The sequence below is a fragment of the Myxocyprinus asiaticus genome, chromosome 36 (assembly GCF_019703515.2).
Source record: "Myxocyprinus asiaticus isolate MX2 ecotype Aquarium Trade chromosome 36, UBuf_Myxa_2, whole genome shotgun sequence".
Lineage (NCBI taxonomy): Eukaryota > Metazoa > Chordata > Actinopteri > Cypriniformes > Catostomidae > Myxocyprinus > Myxocyprinus asiaticus.
Window position 1 is genome coordinate 32,613,656 of NC_059379.1, and position 23,349 is coordinate 32,637,004.

The window sequence follows — 23,349 nt, forward strand, 5'->3', positions numbered from 1 at the left end:
GAATCACATCAATACACGTTTGTTCCCGCGCTTGTCACCTCGCGCGACCCTTAGATTTGGTTGACCACGTGACTAGCTTTGTTGTGCTAAGTAGCATTAAGGCATGTCCTGATTTTTTCCACTGAACGGCTCATTAACATCGTGTATATATTTGACTTGAATGTTGACGCGAAAGCGGCAGTGGAAGTGGTAGCCCTCGTGTAAAGCCCTCCTCGTGTAAATACCTACTTGTGTAAAGACCAGCAAGTCTACCTGTGCGAGTCCACTGAGCAAGGACACCGACAAGGCGCCACTCACCATAGCACTTAAGTATCTTTTACTTTTATCTCTTTACTTATTTTCCTACTACATACTAACATGTCTACTAACACATGCCATCAAGCACATCCCTGTTATCTGTTACAGACCGTTTACATGATATAGATGCAAGACCAAATGCAACCCACACAACCTACAGCCACTTTGCACTTCAGCACCTGCTCTGCTCTCTTTCTCAGTGGGACTCTGGAACTGCCAGTCAGCTGTGAACAAAGCTGACTTCATTCCAGCCTTTGCCACACAGTCCAACCTCAGCATCCTGGCACTGACGGAAAATGGATACGTCCAGAGGATACAGCAACACTTGCTGCTCTCTCCAACAACTTCTCCTTCTCTCACACCACTCGACACACCGGTGAGGGTGGGGGAACAGGTTTGCTCATTCATAAAAACTGGACTTTTTCACCACACTCTTCACTATGTAACAATACTACTTTCGAATTCCATGCTATTACTACAATGCATCCCACAAAAATACATGTTGTTGTCATCTATCGCCCTCCAGGTCAGCTGACAAACTTTCTTGAGGAGTTGGATGTCCTGCTGTCCTCCTTGCCGGAGGATGGTAGGCCACTTTTGGTTCTTGGTGATTTCAACATACACCAAGACAAGCCCCAGGCCACTGAACTGAATACTCTTCTGGCCATTTTGACTTGGAAAGACTACACACCATAGCAACTCACAGATCAGGCAACCAGTTGGACTTCATTTTTCCACGTAACTGTATCAACTCAAATATTCTTGTTACTCCTTTACATGTCTCTGATCACTACTTTGTTCAGTTCAACATGACTCTCCCATCTACATTAAAACAGAATCCACCTTTGGTTTCCTTTCGCCGTAAGCTCCATTCTCTTTCACCCTCTTGCCTTTCCACTGCTGTCTCTATCTCTCTTCCCACACTAAATGTATTTTACATCATTGATGTAAACACTGCCACAGACACACTAAGCTCTACTTTAAAAACCTGTCTAGACAACATCTGTCCCCCTCCTCTAGGCCAGCATGTACTACACCACCCAGCCCCTGGCTGTCTGACGTCCTTCGTGAACATCGGACTGACCTCAGGGCAGCTGAGAGGAGATGGCAGAAATCTAAAGATCCAGCAGATCTAGGTAAGTACCAGTCTCTGTTTGCAACTTTTTCAGATAATGTTAAATCTGCAAAAACCTCCTATTACCAGAACAAGATCAACAGCACCACAGACACTCGCAGCTTGTTTAGAACATTCAACACACTTTTCTGCCCTCCCCCTCCACCACATAAAACATCACTGACAGCAGATGTCTTTGCCACATTTTTTACTAATAATCAGCAATACATTCTCAGCACCACACCCTGTCAAACACCTGTCTCCTGTATGCAACTCTTCTGTCTCTATGTTCTCTCCTCTGACTGACACTAAGGTCTCTAAACTCCTCCTCTCCAACCACCCCACCACCTGTTCCCTTGACCCCATTCCTTCTCACCTTCTCCAGGCCATCTCTCCGTCCATCCTACCTGCACTCTCACACATAATTAACACATCTCTACTTACAGGCACTTTTCCCACTACATTTAAGCAGGCTCGAGTAACCCCGCTGCTGAAGAAACCCGCACTTATCCCCACACAAATAGAACACTACAGACCAGTCTCTGTCATCCCATTCATGGCAAAAACACTTGAAAGGGCAGTTTTCAATCAAATCTCTGCCTATCTCTCACAGAACAAGCTGCTGGATGACAATTAGTCAGGCTTCAAAAGTGGACACTCCACCGAGACTGCCCTACTGTCTGTCACTGAGTCGCTGAGACAGGCGAAAGCTGAATCCAGATCATCCGTCTTGATTTTGCTGGACCTTTCTGCAGCCTTTGACACAGTCAACCATCAGATCTAACTCTCCACCCTCTCCTCGCTGGGCATCACTGGAACTGTGCTTGACTGGTTTAATTCCTATCTCTCTGGTAGGTCCTTCAATGTAGCCTGGAGTGGTGAGGTATCCAAGCCACATCAGCTAATTACTGGGGTACCTCAGGGATCAGTGCTTGGGCCACTTCCCTTCTCTATATACACAACATCACTGGGACCCATCATTGAGGCACATGGTTTCTCTTACCACTGCTACGCTGATGACTCTACTTATCTTTCCAGACCAACGACACCACAGTGACTGCTCGAATCTCTGCCTGCCTGGTAGACATCTCGGCCTGGATGAAGGAACACCACCTGCAACTCAACCCAGCCAAGACCGAACTCCCTGTCTTTCCAGCCAACCCTGCTGTTGAACACAACATCACCATGCAGCTGGGTGCAACTACAGTAACACCTTCCAAAACGGTCAGAAATCTAGGGGTAACCATTGATAACAAACTAAATTTCATAGACCACATTACAAAGACTGCAAGATCGTGTAGATTTACACTCTACAATATCAGGAAGATAAGACCCTTCCTCTCTGAACATGCCACACAACTGCTTGTTCAGCCACTTGTCATAACTAGACTGGACTACTGTAACGCTCTCATTTCAGGCCTCCCTGCATGTGCAGTTAGACCCCTGCAAATGATCCAGAATGCAGCAGCGCGTCTGGTCTTTAATGAACCAAAGAGAGCACATGTTACACCACTCCTTGTCTCTCTCCACTGGCTGCCGGTTGATGCACGTATCAAATTCAAGGCTCTGATACTGGCATACAGAGCAGTCATTGGGTCTGCTTCAGCATACCTAAAATCATTTCTGCAGAGCTACGCGCCCACTAGAAGGAACGTCACCTGTTGTACCAACACAAAAAGGCACCAAAACACTTTCCCGGACTTTCAGCTTCATCATACCATGTTGGTGGAATGACCTTCCCAACTACATCCACGAAGCTGACTCACTCTCTGTCTTCAAAAAATGACTAAAAACACATCTTTTCCGTGAGCACTTAACCAGTCACAAAAAAAAAAAAAAAAAAAAATTCTTGTTGGAATTTAATCTGTTTTGAAAACTATTCTGATGCTAGTGAAACTTTGTCGCTTATGTTTTCTTCTTTTGTAAGTCGCTTTGGATAAAAGCGTCTGTCAAATGAATAAATGTAAATGTAAATGCAATACTGAATTGTGTCAACATATTTATAATGTACAGTCTATTTTATAAATAGCTACTGTCATCATCCACCAAATTTAGCTAACAGCTATTGATAAAGCTGGCTAGCTAGCTAATGCTGACATAGGCTATCGTATAAATGCGGTCAATGTATCATGCAAAGAAAAGTGATTACTTCAAACTACAGTCTCGCATTGTCAGACCTATATCCACACTTTGTTTTAGCCCTGTTCCAGCACTGGAGAGTCAAATATAATATACATTCTCAAAGTATGTAGTAAAACAATTATAAATGTGAAATTTTAATTATGCTACCTCACCTGTTAGCATGATGCCGGTGAATCACGTTGTCTCTTTGTAAGTTACGTCATTGTTTTGGATGCTCGCTCAATCACAGCACTATTGAGTGTGCACGAGCAACAGTTAGCTGGCTGCAGTTCACTTAATGGCCACAGGTGTCATTAATAACAAGGGTTTCTGAATCTTACTTAATGTACCTTTAAAATAAAAGTGTCTTGTCACCTTTAATCAATCCATTTACGTTGGGACAACATGTTACATGAATATTTTTTTGTTTGGTTAACAGAAGCTAAGCAGAAGATTTCTAGTTCCCAGCATGCTTTGCGTGGGACTTTACAGAGAGATTATATGTTAAAATTAAGTGTTATTTGATGTGTCTTTGTGCAAGATAAATATAAAGGTGTTTAATGTTTTGTTCTGTTGAAATTCAGAAGAATTTCTGTTATGTTGTAGTTTTGGTGGTTTCCATCATGGTGAAGAGTGGAGCTTGAGCTTAAGTTCAATACCAATACATTATATGTACATATTGTTTTATCCATTGAGCAATTGCTATGTTAACCATAACTTTGTGACCAAGCTGCACTCAGTTGTGCTCACTAGCTCACATATCAATAAAAGATATTCAGTTATTTTGAAATGTTAAATATTGTTGGGTTAACTCGATCCAGTTAGGTTCCCTCTACTTAAAGTATTAAAGTTACATAGTAATTTTTATTTAAGAAAACTCATTTCAAATATGTGGAAACACTGTCCATGATTAATTAAGTTCAGCCAAATAGTTATTTTTATTTCTATTTTTTTTTTTTTAAAGATATGTATTCACAAGACTGTTTTTCTAAAGTTAAACATATATTTTAATCTGTATTAAATATTAAGAGGTTTTAGGGTATTGAATGATAATGTAATGTCAAATAAACAGAAGGTCAAATGGAATGGTACATTTGTGTCAAGAACATTCAAGTGATCATCTCTGAAGTGGAAATGTTGCTTTCAAAACTAATTGGTCAGTGAAATGCTAACAAACTGTGTATGGAAGCTGAGATGCCAGCTGATTGAAGTTTATTACCCATGAGAATGAGCAAAGTCTGTTCTTACAATGATAACACCACAACCCAAGGAACTGTAGGTGTTTCACTTTAACCTTTCACGCTAAATACCAGTCCTGTAGCCCAAGGGATGGCGAGAGTTTAAAAGTCTAAGAACGTGGAGTTTCTCATCTGAGCTAAATGCACATGCTTTGAAGAGGTGGGACAGAGCCATCAACTGCTCCAATAATGAATTAGTCCACTGGAAGAGGTTGTACATGGGTGGGGCAGATCAAAGTATGTTTCTTATTGCCTGCTCCGCAGGTAAAGTTGAGGTATGCAGCCAGTTGGGGTGATACACTCTCCCAGAAACATCAACAGGAATGCAGAACAGTTCATCTCCCTCTAGAGTCGGGTTTCATTGTGAATGTGAAAGATATGATTACATGCATGCATTGAGATCAGTCACTATGAAAAATTACTGTGGTCAGTACACATAAGCTACTATAATAAAGAAAGAATTCCTTAATCCAGAGAGGATCCTCTTGGTGGTACTTTGGAATTACAAAGTATTATATTGCAGTATAAATAATAGAATATTTACAGTATTAAAGTACCATCTATCAACTATAAATAGACAACTAAATGCTAAGATATTGATTGGTTTTAAGTCTGATCAGCATTAGTCAACATTACTTAGCTGCTGTGATTTAAAAAAAAAAAACAAATTCTTACATACTTTCTCCTATCCCAGCTTAATATGCAGAGACGACTATAAATAAGTAATTCATACATTTCTTTGGGTTTTCGTACACCGTAGATCTGTACTGCTATCAAAACTTTAATCTGATTGTTTTAATAGCACAACATAGCATTTTTGGCTCAACCAATGAGGAGTTTGGGGTGGAACTATCTGTTTGTCGATCAGTGGAAGACAGGACAGAATCACATTCCTACACCTGCATTTTTTCAAAATGAGTTTCACGTGGCTTGTTGCACGTATCGCAGCTGTTTCCTGGTGAAATGAACACTAGAGGCGCTGCAACAACAATTACTTTTAATTCATTTAGACTAAAATCACGAGTAAAACAGCAGATTTTCAGTTCATTAACAATTACTTTTCGCCCTGTTCCTCACATGCTATCATGTGACATCTAAACACTAACAATAGTGCACAACTTGTAAGGCAATACATTTTAACATTTGCATTACATAAGCAACTAAAACTTGTTCAAATGTGACCATGTTGCATGATAGCTCCACTGACTGCGACACTGAAGAGCATGCGAGTCGAAACGTGAGTCGACTGCATCATCGATAACATGGCTACTTCTGAAATTACATATTTAAAGTGCATTCAGAAAGTATTCAGATCCCTTCATTTTTTTTTCACATTTTATGTTGCAGCCTTATGCTAAAATACTTTAAATATTTTTTTTCTCATCAATCTACACTCCATATCCCATAATGACAAAGCAAAAAACAGATTTTTCATAACTTTGCAAATTTATTAAAAATAAAAAACTGAAATATCACACTGACATAAATATTCAGAACCTTAACTCAGTACTCAGTTGAAGCACCTTTGGCAGCGATTACAGCCTCAAGTCTTTTTGGGTATGATGCGACAAGCTTTGCACACCTGGATTTGGGGATTTTCCGCCATTTTTCTCGACAGATCCTCTCAAGCTCTGTCAGGTTGGATGGGGACCGTCGGTGGACAGCCATTTTCAGGTCTCTCCAGAGATGTTCGATTGGGTTCATGTCCGGGCTCTGGCTGGACAACTCAAAGACATTCACAGAGTTGTCCTTAAGCCACTCTTGCGGTGTCTTGGCTGTGTGCTTTGGGTCATCTTCCTGTTGGAAGGTGAACCTTTGGCCCAGTCTGAGGTCCTGAGCACTCTGGACCAGGTTTTCATTAAAGATATCAATGTATTTTGCTGCCTTCAGCTTTCCTTCAACCATGACCAGTCCCCCAGTCCCTACTGCTGAAAAACACCCCACAGCATGATGCTATCATCACCATGCTTCACTGTTGGGATGGTATTGTGCAGGTGATGAGCAGTGCCTGGTTTCCTCCAGACATGATACTTGGAATTGAGGCCAAACAGTTCAATCTTCGTTTCATCAGACCAGATAATCTTGTTTCTCACAGTCTGAGAGTCCTTTAGGTGCAAATTCCAAGCAGGCTTTCATGTGTCTTGCACTGAGGAGAGGCTTCCATCTGACCACTCTGCCAAAAAGCCCAAGTCGGTGGAGTGTTGCAGTGATGGTTGTACTTCTGCAAGTTTCTCCCATCTCCACAAGTGATCTCTGGAGCTCAAACAGAGTGACCATTGGGTTCTTGGTCACCTCTCTTACCAAGGCACTTCTCCCCTGATTGCTCAGCAGCCAGCTCTAGGAAGAGTCTTGGTTGTTCCAAACTTCTTCCATTTAAGAATTATGGAGGCCACTGTGCTCTTGGGAACCTTCAATGCAGCCAATTTTTTTTTTGTAGCCTTCCCCAGATATGTGCCTTGACACAATCCTCTCTCTGAGTTCTGCAGGCAGTTTCTTTGACCTCATGGCTTGGTTTTTGCTCTGATATGCATTTTCAGCTGTGATACCTTATATAGAAAGGTGTGTGCCTTTCCAAATCATGTCCAATCAATATAATTTGCCATAGGTTGACTCCAATCAAAGTGTAGAAACATCTCAAGGTGATCAAGAGAAATGGGATGCACCTAAGCTAAATATCAAGTGTCATGGCAAAGGTTCTGAATACTTATGTCAGTGTGATATTTAAACTTTTCTTTTTAATACATTTGCAAAGTTATTAAGAATCTGTTTTTTGCTTTGTAATTATGGTGTATGGAGTGTAGATTGATGTGAATTTAAAAAAAAAAAAAATTTCGCATAAGGCCTGAATACTTTCTGAATGCACTTTGAAGTAGCCATGTTATTTTGTGGCGCTCGATGATGCGGCATATGCCATATTTGCTTTTTATGACACTATTGGCTAGGTTTAAGTTTAAGGTTTTGGGTAGGAATGTAGATTTTGTTAAAGGTACACTAAGTTTTTTCCCCATTAAAATAGTTTTACTCCTAAAGAAATAAATTGTAATTTTGAAACAAATGTATAAAACCATGACCACTCACGTGAGATGAGGACTATAGTCATATCAATGATCTTATAAAAGCTGTTTTTTTCTTTTTTTTCAATTTGGCATGCCCAATTCCCAATGCGCTCTAAGTCCTCATGGTGGCGTAGTGACTCACCTCAATCTGGGTGGTGGAGGACGAATCTCAGTTGCCTCCGCGTCTGAGACAGTCAAACCGCGCATCTTATCGCATGACTTGAGCGCATTACTGTGGAGATGTAGCATGTGTGGAGGCTCACGCTATTCTCCGCTGTATCCACACACAACTCACCACACGCCCTACCGAGAACGAGAACCACATTATAGCAACCACGAGGAGGTTACCCCAACATGACTCTACCCACCCAAGCAACCGGGCCAACTGGTTGCTTAGGAAGCCTGACTGGAGTCACTCAGCACACCCTGGATTCGAACTTGCCACTCCAGGTGTGGTAGTCAGCGTCTTTACTTGCTGAGCTACCCAGGCCCCCCATAAAAGCTACATGGGGCAGGGGCACACTCATGGAGGCTGCCATTTTAGAATCACACGACCAGCTGAATACTGCTCGCTTAATCTCAGTAACCGTCTTGTTATTGGACACTTTCACTCTTGGATTAAATTAATTATGGCTGATTGTGAATAGTGAATTACTACAATGGCATCTGTAACTGAAAACTATTGATTTTGAATGATGCTGCATCCACACCACTTGGTGTCACTCTAAGTCTAAGATGACACAATCAAGAAGTTAAAAAGTTAAAGTCAAAAAGAGTGCACCTTGATGTTACTTTCTAAAACACTTCACAGAAACACTTTTCACAGACCTAAATTAAATTTAACTTGCTTTCAGCTCCACACCATGGACATTTCACCTTCACCCACAAAATTGTCACCACAGTAACGTAATTTGTTTGGATCATAATTTTAAACTGAAAGAGCAGAACACTCTTGGTGAAATCTGTAATCATTTAACTTTGGCCATATGAAAGCGAAGTATGCTATAATGAGGCATTTTTCCTCAGCCAGGATCGGGTCGACTGTGTAGTCAGTACTGCAAAGCAAAAATCTGAGAAATATGATTTCTGTCGATCACCAGCTTCCGCTGGGTAAAATTAAGGCACTCATTCGGAATAATAGCTCCTCAAACATGCACAGGGATATAATCCTTGTCAACAAAGAACCACTTTGAAAAATCCACTAAATAATGCAGTGACTCTCTTGAGAACTTCTACTGTATGAGACAAACATCAGAGCCCAGATAGAAGAGCCATAGAGGCATAATTTTGCAGAGCTGGATTACTTTCCTGTGGGAACAAGTAGTCAATATTTGCTGGTCTCAATATTTGTGCTGTATTTACTGTGCAACCACTGAGTGCTAATGCCATAATCGTCCTGCTCTGCCATTAGTCAGACAAAGTGGGGTGTCCCTTTAAGCGACCGTTGATACAAGCAATGCAAACTGGGATATGTTTACATCATTCCAACACCTGTTTTTCCCACAGGTTCTTGTGAATGGTCTCTCTGTGATACCAACCAGGGATGCTTGTGAGGCAAATGATCTCAAGTTGTGGGACCTGTTGTTGTCTGTTCCTTTTGAGTCAACACAATTATTTGTGGTAGATCAAGAAATCATTATCGCACAATAGCATGCTTAATTTAAAAACATAACCTCATGGGTTTAGCCTGGATAGCAGAGGAATAGACCCTGCAAATTTCATGTAATTGAAATGTAAGGCAGTGTTTGGATTCTAGGAGAACATAGATGTTGGTGATGTCTTAAGGTCTTATGCTATATATTCAAAACATAAACTGTCATTTATCATCAGAAATTACCAAATCCTAAACCATTGATGAAGCAAAGAATGTGGCTAGACTTTGTGGTTTTTGATGAGCCTTAATGAGCTACCAGTTGGGAAGTTCTGTTAAAATCACATAAGTATGTGGTAGAGACAATAAGAGAGAGTGAACCACAAACAAGACTAATGAGATGATGTATAGCAATATGGCCATATTGAAGAAAACAAGGGAAGAAAATCCATCGGGTGTCCTCCTAAGAAGTAAAAAATAGCCAAAAACTGCCAATCCAGAAAGAAGAACACTGAGTGCGCAGAAATGCAACGCAAAATCATGGTAATGGGGAAAATCTATGTGTGCCAATCGGTTTTTGCTTAAACTATTAATGACCTTAACCTGATGAAAAAGCACAATTTAAGGCATTTACATAATACATTGTTGGCTTATTAAGCAAAATCAGTGTAAGATTGTGCAATTAAACACACTCACTAGTTTGAACTTTGGGCTGAGAAAGAATGGTTGTAAATAGGGATACACTTATATGAATATTTTTGGCCAATACTTGACACCAATACTGATATTTTGCCAATTACTCCTCTTATTTTGTCATCAGATCGCTGTTTTGCTTGAGAATTTTGCTTTAAAAATGTACAAAGCGGTACAAAAGCTTTTTTATGGTTCTTATAATAAATCATTTCCAACACGAAAGGCCAAAATGTTAAGAGAGCCATAATGAGAAATACAAGATAATATATATATATATATATATATATATATATATATATATATATATATATATATATATATATATATATATTGCATACAGAAAACAGATTTTGTTTTTTTAATTTATCAGCTTTATACAATGCAATAAATTTACATAATGAATGATATAAAAACCACTGTAATGCTTATGACCGATATGCTGATGATTTTAATTTGGTCAACAATTGGCAGATAAATATTGGTGGATGATTCATTGATGCATCCCTAATTGTAAATGTAAAAATATGAATGATTCTGGCTTTATGTAACCTTAACCAACCTACATACTCTTGCATTGGTTGAAGATTTTCGCTGACAAATGTCTGCTTTTCACACAAAGATACATTGACTGAATGAATGCTCAAGAGCAAAACCAAGGGGTTGACAGGTGTGTTCTACCTGTGTCAGTTATTCCAATCAAACCCAACACCTGTTTGCTGCTCTCCTTTCCCACATGTAGGCTGTTAGCCCCTCAACATATGTCACTCTCAATCTCATGAGGGCTAATTATGCGGTTAGCACAAAGAAATAAACACAGATGCTTCTGGCAAAAATAAAGATGACCTTCAGTGGCCTAGGCTGTGTGTGTATCATTTTCATATCAGTACTGCACTTTGAGGAAATTTGGTTTATAGACAGAGCACAGGTCTATTTGATTGTACTTTTAAGGTAATATGTTCACATAGAATAAAATATATTTTTTTAAAAATTAACAGGTTGCTAAATTTAATCACAATAATTTCCTCAAAACACTAGCAAACATCAGTAAAAAATCGTCCTGGTTACTTTCGTAACCTCTGTTCCCTGATGGAAGGGATGAGACATTGTGTAGATGTAGTGACACTAGGGTCACCCTTGGGAGCCCCAAACACCTCTGATCTTTGAGAAAAGGCCAATGGGAATTGGCAAGTGGAATTTGCATGCCACTCCCCCGGACATATGGTATAAAAGGAGCTGGCTTGCAACCACTCATTCAGGTTTTGTACTGAGGAGCCAAGACCAGGTCCCGGCCATTTCAGTGGGTAGTTCAGTGTTGTGGCAGGAGGGACACAACGTCTCGTTCCCTCCATCAGGGAACGGAGGTTACGAAAGTAACCAGGACGTTCCCTATCTGTCACTTACTCGACGTTGTGTCGATGTAGTGACACTAGGGGTCCCTATACATAACGCCACAACTAGCTGAACTGTTACGTGAACTAGCGGTGTGAGACGGGTAGACCATTGTGTGCCTTGTGGCCAGCACACTTGACCGTCACGTAACCTCCCCCAGTGCTCTTACGAGTGTCGTATGTCCCCTGCACCTCGGAGACAAGTCGACTGCCCAAAAAATGGGGACTGGCTGCCCCAGCCACGACCTCTTCTCTTTCTTCTCCCCAAAAGGAAAAATCGTTCAGCTGGGGGCCATATAGCATCCACATTGGGGGGTGTCACTCCCAAGGGGAAGACACCACAGAGATCACACCCTGCCCGAGGGGGAGGAAATAGTGTGGAAATACGTCACATGCTCTTACCGAGTCTTGTCGGCAGTGTCTCATGTGGAGAAATCCCCGTGGTAGGTCCTACCCAGGGGGAGAGGAGCTCTACAAACACGGCGACTGGGGAAAGAGGGGCCTCTGCCCAAGGAAGACGTGGGTTCACCAACGGGGGAACTGTCTCGTGGAAGATACATCACACAGAGTTACATATGGGCAACCATGACATGTGGAGCACCTACGCCAGTACAGGGTCAAGTTAGCACACGTACTGGGCTGGCAACGAGTTTCTCCGCAAACTCACCTGCCACAGAGCTAAGGAGGAAGGACATCCAGGGTCCATGACTTCGTGAACATGACTGGGGGTAAAAAGTGAACATCTTCGCCTCCGGGAGGGGAAAGGCGCTATATGCAAGCGGTACTCCCAGCCAGCTGTCCCGCAACTTACCTGCTCGTACCTGATAACACATGGGACGAGACCGGCTCAACCCAGAGATTGTAGAACCGCGAAGGTATTGGGTGTTGCCTAGCCCACTGCTCTGCAGATGTCTGCTAAAGATGGGCCATTGGTCAGAGCCCAGGAAGCCGCCACACTCCTTGTAGAGTGTGCTAGTAGCCCCAAGGGGGGTGGCATGTCCTTGGCGTGATATGCCAAAGCTTTGGCATCAATGACCCAGTGGGTGATCCTCTGTTTGGAGACAGCGCTCCCTTCCACTGTCCTCCAAAGCAGACAAAGAGCTGCTCAGAGTGTCTAAAGCTCTGTGTGTGATCCAAATAGATGCGCAAAGCATGTACTGGACACAGCAACGACAAGGCTGAGTCTGCTTCCTCCTGGGGCAGCGCTTGCAGGTTCACCACCTGATACTGAAATGGGGTCGTGGGAACCTTGGGCACATAGCCTGGTCGGGGTCTCAGTACCACGTGAGAGTATCCCGGACCGAACTCCAGGCACGTGTCGCTGACAGAGAACACCTGCAGGTTGCCTACCCTCTTTATGGAAGAGAGTGCAGTCAGGAGGGCAGTCTTCAAGGTGAGTGCCTTTAGCTCAACTGACTCCAGGGGCTCAAATGGAGCTCCCTGTAGGCCCTGAAGGACCATGGAGAGACCCCATGAGGGAATGAGGCGCAGTCTGGGAGGATTCAACCTCCTCACACCTCTAAGGAACCTGATGATCAGGTTGTGCTTCCCTAAATACTTACCGTCAACTGCATTGTGGTGCGCCACCATAGTGGCCACATACACCCTCAAGGTGGGGGGGACAGCTGCCCCACCAGCCTCTCCTGCAGCAAGGAAAGCACCGACCCGACTGTGCATCTCTGGGGGTCTTCGTGTCAGGAAGAACACCACTTAGCGAACAGACGCCACTACAAGGCATACAGGTACCTCATAGAGGGAGCCCTAGCATGAGTGATTGTGTCTACTACGCTTGGAGGCATCTGTCGTAACCACGACGCGCCTGGACACCTGCACTAAGGGGACCCCTGCCTGCAGAAATGCAAGTTCTGTCCAAGGGCTGTTCAGCACCGATTGCGTGCACTCATGAGGCATGCCACCATAGAGACTGAGTCTGACTCCATGCCAAGAAAAGAGATGCTCTGATCTGGGCAGAGCTTGCTCTTTTCCCAGTTGACCCGAAGCCCCAGCCGGCTGAGGTGGCTGAGTACCAAGTCCCTGTGGGCACACAACAAATCCCGAGAGTGAGGTAGAATCAGCCAATCGTCAAGATAGTTGAGGATGCAGATGCCCACTTCCCTTAGCGTGGCAAGGGCTGCCACTGCGACTTTCGTAAAGGTGCGAGGTTACAGGGACAGACCGAAGGACCTTGTACTGGTATGCCCAGCCCTCGAAAGCAAACCACAGGAAGGGCCTGTGTCGAGGTAAAACCAAGACGTGGAAGCACGCATCCTTCATGTCTACCGCCGTGAACCAATCTTGATGCCGGACGCTTGCTAAAATGTGTTTTTGCATCAGCATCTTGAACGGGATTCTGTCCGCTTCAGTACTCACAGTTCCAAGATTGGCCACAACCCACCGCATTTCTTTGGTACGACGAAGTAGGGGCTGTAAAACTCCTTCTTCATCTCGGCAGGTCCTTCCGTAAAACGGACGCAATCTCAGCACGCAAGGCAGCGGCGTTCTTGCCCATCACCGAGGTGAAGCGGATGCTGTTGAACCTGGGCAGACGCCTGGAAAACTGAATCATGTAGCCGAGTCAGACGTCCTGGTCAGCCACCGCGATGGGTTGGGAAGCACAAGCCACGGCCCCAAGCTCTGGGCGAGGGGGACCAAAGGAAACTCATGTCAGACGTACCGGCAGGTGGGGCCTCGTGGTGGTGCGGAGTCTGAGGCGTCCTGTTGGGGCGGCTCGAGCCCCGAACTCGTGGCCGTGCTGAGTCTGGAGACATCGAAGCACTTACCTGACTCCGTATACCCACCATAGGACCAGTCCAGGCGTCCTCGCAGCCTGTCGCAACTGTCCTGGCGTGGGTGCAATAATGCTACAGCTGGGCGCGGGGGGGCCCGCCTCCGGAGTGCCATGCCTGTCATAAAGGTGCGGTGCCCGGCGGCTGTGGACACCGAATGTGTGACCCAGGAAGTGAGGAAACTGCTCTTTTCTTGAAAATGTAGGTACTGCAGCCCTTTGGGCGTGTGGCAAAATCATAAGAAAAGGAAAACAATTATTCTCCTCCCGGCCCTCCACCAGGGGATGGAGTGGTCTGTTTACCAGCTCCAGGTCAGTAGCGGGTCTCCATCTCCCTGGGTCGCCCGTCTCAGGGGCGCTTCGAAGCCTTCCTTGGGTTCTTAGCGGCAGGCCGTGAAACGGGTGGTGTCTGCTTCCTGTGGGTGGCTCCAAGCCGGGGTCGGCCTCCTGGGACGGGCTGCATTGGAGCCGGTGTTGCTGACGCAGTGGGATGCCCTTGGCAACGAGCAGACGGGGTGCAGGATCTTGATCTGCGGCGTGGCAGAATATGCTGGACAGCCTCCGTCTGCTTCTTAACCATAAAGAACTGGGCAAAGTCCTCGACGGTGTCGCCAAACAGGCCAACCTGGAAGATGGGGCATCAAGGAATCATACCTTGTCATCCTCCTTCATCTCGACTAGGTTGAGTCAAAGGTGGCGCTCCTGGACCACGAGGGTGGACATCACCTTCCTGAGAGACCGCGCCATGATCTTCATCACCCGGAGGGCGAGATCGGTTGCCGAGCACAGCTCCTGCATCAATCCTGGGTCAGAACTACCCTTGTGCAGTTCTCTCAGTGCCTTGGCTTGGTGCACTTGCAGGAGAACCGTGTCATGGCACAAGTGCACCACAACCACCTTATCCACCTGGGGAATCGCTGAGTACCTCCTGGCAGCCCCACCGTTGAGGGTAGTGTGAGCGGAGGAGCCCATAAATCGGGTCCGGGCAGTGAAAGGTGCCCGCCACGATCTCGTGAGCTCATCATGCACCTCCGGGAAGAAAGGAACTGGGGTGGGGCGTGGCCATGAGCGGTGCTATGAGCCCAGGAACCAATCATCGAGCCGCCAGGGTTCAGGGAGGAGTGGAGGGTTCCACTCCGGCCCGACGCTCGCAGCCGCCCAGGCAAGCATGGCCACCAGCTCCGTGTCAGCCTGCGACTGGGCGACCACACCCGAAGGTGGGAGCCCAGCTGAGTCCTTAGTGTAAGACTGGATGAGCCCGCTCTCCGATGCTGTGATCGACGGCTCATCCTCTTCGCGAGCCCCGAATGAGACCGTGAACTCACCCTGAGACGAGCCGGCGGTCTCATCCCAGAACTTGACTGGGGCGTATGAGCATGCTGGGGAATGGGAGGTCCGTTGGGGCATACCTGTGCTGGGGAATGGGAGGTCCATTGAGGCATACCCGTGCTGGGGAATGGGAGGTCCATTGGGGCAGAGCGGCACCCACTGGGGTCCCCAAATCGCCACCAGTGCTAAACGACGCGGCCTCAAACCTGTAGGTAGAAGGACCGTGGCGGGAAGCCGCTGGGGTGGCTTTCCTCTGAGGATGGAAAGCTGCGACCGCAACGTTGCCATGGTCATGTTCTCGCAGTGAGTACATGACCCGTCCACAAATGCTGTCTCTGCGTGGGCAGCGCCCAAGCACGTAAGACAGCGATCGTGGATGTCGGAAGCGGAGAGGTAACGACCGCAACCAGGAATTATACACAAACGGAAAGGCATCTTTAAAAATACACTCTCCTTGAGTGCCATTCTTTTAGTAGGAAAATATACTCTTTTATTAGGAAGAATATACTATTTTAACTGCTGAAGCGCCCAGGGGCATTCTCTGCACACCACCGGTGCAAGTGGGGGAGAAATGTGCCGTAAATCCAACAGCTTTCGAGGTGAATGGATCAGCGGAGGAATTCAGCTCACTGAAACACAACCGCTCGGCTCCGAAGAAAAAATCTGAATGAGTGGTTGCAAGCCAGCTTCTTTTATACCCATATGCCCGGGGGAGTGGCATGCAAATTCCACTCGCCAATTCCCATTGGCCTTTTCTCAAAGATCAGAGGTGTTTGGGGCTCTCAAGGGCGACCCCTAGTGTCACTACATCGACACAACGTCGAGTGAGTGACAGATAGGGAAAATTAAATTATTAAGTAATGATTAAATGATGATAGAGTTTTTATTTGTTTTAACATTTTAAAGTTTAATCTTGGTTAAAGTGATGAAATCCTTTAAAACGTTAAATATGACACCAGAAATCACAGAACAGAATCATACCATTATGACGTCAAATTACTGTAGGTACAGTAAATGTGAAAACTATGTTAAATAACTGTGATGGCACTGAACATATAATTATTCTTAGTGAGTATAAATACAATAAAATCAACCGATTAATTCCAAGACTTCAGTATAAGAATTCACAAATATTTTCACATTCCTCAATATGTTGATAATTAAAATTATGTTTGAGATGCTGTCAGTTCATCAATATTGAATGTTTCATTGATGATGTGTACCAGAACCACACTTTACGTAGGAATATCTGCGATTACTCATGAGATAATATTAATCCTCTATGGTGCAACATGCATGGCCATATCTGCGGGCTGTCTTTCGTAATTACCGTTTTTCCAACATGACGTGAACACAGCTTTAGGACAAGCAACACTGTGTAGTGTTAAATAAGTACTAATCTCATAAAAATCGTTGCATTCAAAATGTTAGCAAATAAACAGTAGTATGTGCACACAAAAATACAAGAGAAAACTTTATGAACAAATGCGCCGACTGATGGGTTTTTAATTTGCACTTACCCGATTTAGCTAATGATTTTCTGAAGGAATTATGGAAATCAGGTAATATCACCAACATCCCCCCAAAATAAGTGCTGCACATAATTTGCATGGTGTAATTCCTGATCTTGCTGGTCAGTTTTGAGTGCTAGGTTTTGAAGGATGCAGCACTGTACTGCAATCTGGCATACTTTACTGGGACTGTACAGCATCGCTCCAACACTGCGATCCAGGCACCTCAACCGTCTTTTTAAAATGTCTGCATGACATTTCTAGATGTGTTCAGAACACATCACTTGATCATAATTTGATGAGTTACTGCTACCATGTTCAGAAAATGTACACAAACATCTGTTTTAAAATAAATTCTGATTACTGCCAGCTTTCAACAGGCAGTAGCGCAATATTGACTGCGCCAAGCACATAGCTCTGACTCAATTTATAATAGGTATAGTCTGCATAGAACGATGCACATTTGCACTGAAAAGAGTGAAATTGACTTAAATACGCATGGTGCAGTGCTATTTTAGCACATTTAGCGCCTGTTTGAGCTGGATTATGGGTTGTTTTTTTTTATAAATAAAATTCAGTGCTTTGCACAAAAAGTGACACAACTATTTAGTGAATTCACCCCACAGTGTTGTATATCAGAGCAGTAGATTTCTTTCCTAACATTGCCTGTGTTTACCATCAAGATATGTCCCTGTTTTGACCAGAAGCCAGTGGTGGCACTCTTCTTGTGGGTTTGTCTCCTTCCTCCTTTGGAGTCAGGCTAGAGTGAGATCGTTTGATAAGCTTTTGGCTTCCCCTTTGCTGCTTTTGGTCACGTTAACATAGACCCATTACCCATTATCTGCTCCCAAGGGCCAAACTTGACAAACAACACTGGCTAACTTAAAATCTGTTTAAAAAAAACCTTCTATGTCTGCAATTATCAAGGAAGATGGAAAGACCCTTTATCTGATTGACTTTGCTGTAAGGGTTCCATTGACTAGTTGAGAAAGAAGAGGAGGGAGTTCTTAAATGTATTAAGATCTAGAAATTAGTGGGGGCAAAAGGAGTATGATGTAATGATTCAGAACAGTTGTGTTTCACCCCACAATGCAGGTGATTATGACCTCTCCAAATGAAATTCTATTCATCTCATAAGCATATTTAAAGAACTTTGGAATGAGTATGGCAATGCAACATGCATTATGCAAAAATATTGTTTTCACAAGTTTTAACAATTCAAGATCCCATTTGTGCTGCAAAACAAATTGACAGACTTCATCTGTTAGTGGCATGAAGCCTGAATAAAATTACTCAGTAGGAAGAACAATGTTCTTGAGCCCTTAACATTGTATAGCCCATGGCAATTTAGGCTGAGGAATTCGGCTTAGGTTTGTCAGAAATTATGGACTGGTCTTAACTGCCTCGAGTCTGATTGAGCTTGTTTTTTCTTAACTTTCTTTATGATCTTCACAAGAACAAGCATTTCAAACATATCCATCACACTAAGGCAGAAGTTTTAAGGAACACAAAGTTGTTGATGAGAAAATTGTGATCCTAGAGAAACGGAAATGCCTTTGAGTCTGGAACTTCACACAAATCTTTATTGGAAGTTTTGATGAAGCCTGTATTCATAATGCTTTGGAAAGCAATTCTGAAATGCCTTAATGTAATACACACTGTAATCTGTGCAACCTAGTCTCATAGAATGAACTTTACAATAACTAAATTTTTGCAAACTTAGTTTAACTTGCCGCTTTCTATGTTTCGCCACAGTTTCTTGGTGAAATGAACACTAGAGACACTACAACAACTGTGCGCTGTATTCACTTTCACACAAATCACGAGTATTACGGCTGATTATGACTTTATAAAAGCTTATTTTTTGCACTACAAACTATGATATGATATGATATGATGCTATGTTATGATATCTAAACACTTTTACTCTAACGCATCATTTGAAAAACAATCATTTTAATGCTTTTATTACAGACCCACCTACACTTATTCCGATGTGACTAGCTTGTGAGGTAGCTTTACCTGATAGAGTGCTGTACTTGGAACTCGGGAGCCCACGTTTTGAGCCCAGCCAAACATGCAAGCTGACACATTAGATGAGTGTCATAGAAGTGACACTTCTCATTTGATTTTAGACACAACTGGTTAGGTTTAGGTGGACGTTTCAGGTTACGGAGGTACCTTTTACTCATTAAAACCTCATTCTAATATTCACCTTTGAAACCTCATCTGATTACGACACCATTTCACTTGTTACTGGTGCCCCCCGCTGGACATTTCACTGGGAAGCAGCAGCTAAATGTGTAATGAAGCACACAATTTAGTTTTGCAAAAATGTTGCCACTTTACCGTAATTTTCATGAGATCAGGCTGAATCTGTTATTTCTGTAATCTGTTATATTATAACCACAGTTATAACGCATAATAGCACTTACCTATTCATGGTTACACATTTAGAGGTAATGATCTAGCAAATGAAAGCTGGACTTGATGTGTGTGTGTGTATACTGTTTAAAGTAAATGAGTGAAACACACACACTTATATTTTATATTTGTTGCAATGAGTAAAAAATTACTTTTATCAGTCCTTTTATGAAGTTTACATTTTAAAAGCTGTCAAAATTTGATATTGCACATTACAAAGTCTATACAAACATACAAAAATGTATGTGTACATGGATGAGACCACCCTTTTTTTCTGCTCTGTTTTCAGCATAATTAATCAACCACAGTACAGGTAAACGCCAACCAGCAGCATGCAGGTGTTAAAGTAGAGTCTGAGCTATCCTTAGGTGAGGCTTTAGTCACCTAGTGCAGGTAAAGCAGGTAAAGCTTAGCAGGTCTGATCTGCCCCTTCAACAAAATATCAGATACAAAGCACAAAGCTTTAGGGATTACAGAAAAATCTCTATCAGGCCTTGGAGCTCTGGTCAGGAAAGGGTGTGGCTGCCATGGTCTGCAACCAAAGCAGATAGACTCTTTAAAATATCTGTTTCAAACCCCTACATCATTTTGCATCCATAATGTCATGGACGATTATACGCTGGGCATGATGTGCTCCAATAACAACAAGGACAGCGGCAGGTCCGAATGACACAAGATCTTACCGGTCTTTGCACCAAGGGATTAATGCACATTCAAATATCAGACGGAAACCTGGCCCAGTCCTCAAACCATGGCTTAGCCCGAGGCAACTGACTGCATAGTGGCCTTCTCATTGTTATGCATCAATGAATTTGAGAGCCCATGGGGTTACATGGCTTGGAGGTTCATCCTCTATTGTTTTTTGAGAGCTTCTGAGATTTGAAAACCTGATTTTATTCCACCCCTCCCCCGCTCGGCCACCTTGTTACCTTCCAGCATTGAGGGCTGGAATGTTTATTGAGCCTCGTCAACAAGGACAACAACAACAACAAACCCGGACATGCCCACCTGTGTACCCACCCCTTGTGAAACAATGCTGCTTCCGAATCACCAATCCAGGCCTGTCAGTCATTCTAACCCAACCCATGGCCCCCTGTAGACTCGTGAATGCCTGAAGAGATGCTTGACTTTGTGTTTGTGCCACTCCTTAAGTTCTCAGGGAGATTAACTATAAAACTGGAGGGGTGCGAGTCTCCTATCAAACACTCCCCCTGATTCTGAGTGGATTATTCAGACCATTACATAAATAAACGAGGTGTGCCATATTTAAACACTCATTAGAGACACCTTTTTAAAATAAATATCAATTATATGATCAAAAACTATGTCATTATACAGAATAATCAATGAGGCATTGACAAATAGGATTTGTTTCAGCTTCTACGACCACCATGAATTTACATTTAAGAGATCTTTTGTGATTTCTTCATAACAACACTTCAAAAACAAAAGAAATTGTATTGCCATCCTGTTTTGTATGAGTTTGAGCATCACGTTTAAAGCTCAATTTGCCAACGTTTCCATATACTGCTTTCATATTTAGTTTAAAATATTTGAAAAAATAAATAAAAAAAATGTCATATATATTTTAGTATTATTTTTGGGCTGCCGATTTAATGTGTTAATTTAGTGCGATTATTTAAATGAAAGATAACACCTTAAATAAATATCAATTATTCATGCCCCCTACCTGTATGTACATGTAAATTCTGCAATAAGGAAAGAGGACCTTGATGTTTTGCAAATCTGTGGCAGTAGGGGGCAGTCAGCGCAACTCCAGATACACAGGCAATCAAACTAATGAAAGCAGACAGCACAGTCTCCACAAATAATATGCTCTTGTGCTCAAAGACAGCTGGACTGAGCAGGATCTCGAGATGTGTTTTTTTAACGTATCAAACTACATTTAACTTGATAAAGCGTCCTTAAAATTCAGTTGTTATGAATAGAAACACTCAAAATATGTGAGATGTGTAGCAACCAAAGTAAGACGCTTGAGTACCCATAAACCAACAATTAAAAAATCTAGCCAAGATGGAAGTCATACATTAATTTGTGTTGTCCAATAATCTAGAAATAAAACAAACACTCTTTTGACTTTTAAGCCACTTTTTGTATTGTCTAAATGTTTTACTTTACTGCTGCCACTATATAGGCCTATGTGTATGATGTAATGTATATGAAATATATGAATTATATTTGTTATATATTATATTTATAACTATTTTATTTACTATATACTAAATAATCTTTATTGGATATGGACCTTTCTGAGTAAATTTTAATATATGGGATTAATTACGATTAATTTGATTAAATAATCAACACCTCATGCAAGTAATTTGTTAAAGAAATATCCACTGTTTTAAGTTTTTTTTTCTTTTTTTTCTTACATTTCTACACAGTTCATAGTGTTAGAAATTATAGGTGTACTTAGTAAGTTTTTGCTTAGTTAAAAAGTTTTCATAAAGACATGAACAGCATTTTTTAGAAATATGTTGAATATGATGTACACTCACATGAGAATACTCCAGTCATATCAGTAACCTATTCAAAGTCATTTAATTTTACATGGAGCAGGTCGCCCCCTCATGGGCGCTGCCATGTTGAAAACACATGACAACTTGTGTCACACAATTTTCTGAGTTACTAGTACCAATAATGACAATAATAATAACATTTTTAGTTTATATTGCACTTTCAGCCAATGCTCAAACATAAAATTACATGTTAACAATACAAGTAAACCAAGCAATAAAACAGCAAACACATTATACTTATTACAAACGACAACGGAGCCCGAGTCAACAGTATACAGAAGTCCGTAGTGATGGTATGGTATCAGCTGAATTGTGACACACCAGACAGTCCGACCAGAATGAGTGCAAAGGGAAAGATAAAATGTTTAAACATGAGGTCCCTGTTGGAGTCATGATACAAACTGCTACTTCCTGCAGCTCTAGCGGTGCGCATCATGGATAAAAGGTGCAACATCAAACACCAGTCACAGTCCAGAGCGCAACAACACGCGTAAATTCATTTGGATTGAATCCAAGAATGCCCATAATAGGGATGTGTGTAGTATGAGACAGACAAAAACACAGACTAAAAGTAACAAAACAGAGAAGCAGCAAACAAACAAAGTAAACCAACTTCCAGTATCCAGGACAATGGGTGTCAGTATAGAGTCAAAAACCACAAGCACTACTGGGACCGATGGGACGAGTAAGAGCCAGTTAAATTCTTACTGAATGCACCTTTAATGTGGACCTTTATTAGCCTGGGAGAAAAGATTAGTGTTTAACTAAGATTAAAAACGTGTTGGAGCTGTTCTAATGTGCAGGTGTAAACTTTTCCAAAGCTTCGGGGCCACTACTGCAAATGCGCTGTCACCCTTTAGCTTGAGTCTGGACCAAGGGACAGTCAAAATCCTCTGATCAGATGACCTAAGAGATCTAAGGGACTTGTGTATACATGTAAAAGGTCAAAAAGATAGGACGGCGCTAACCCATTTAATGATTTAAAAACAAACAATAAAATCTTAAAATCAATTCTTTAACGGACCAGCAATGAAGAGATGCTAATATTGGGGAGATATGTTCTTGTTTAAGAGTACCTGTCAAGACCAAACCTGGAGTCGCAAGTTCAAATCCAGGGCATGCTGAGTGACTCCAGTCAGGCTTCCTAAGCAACCAATTGGCCCGGTTGCTAGGGTGGGTAGAGTCACATTGGGTTAACCTCCTCGTGGTCGCTATAATGTGGATCTCGCTCTCGGTGGGGCGCGTGGTGAGTTGTGCGTGGA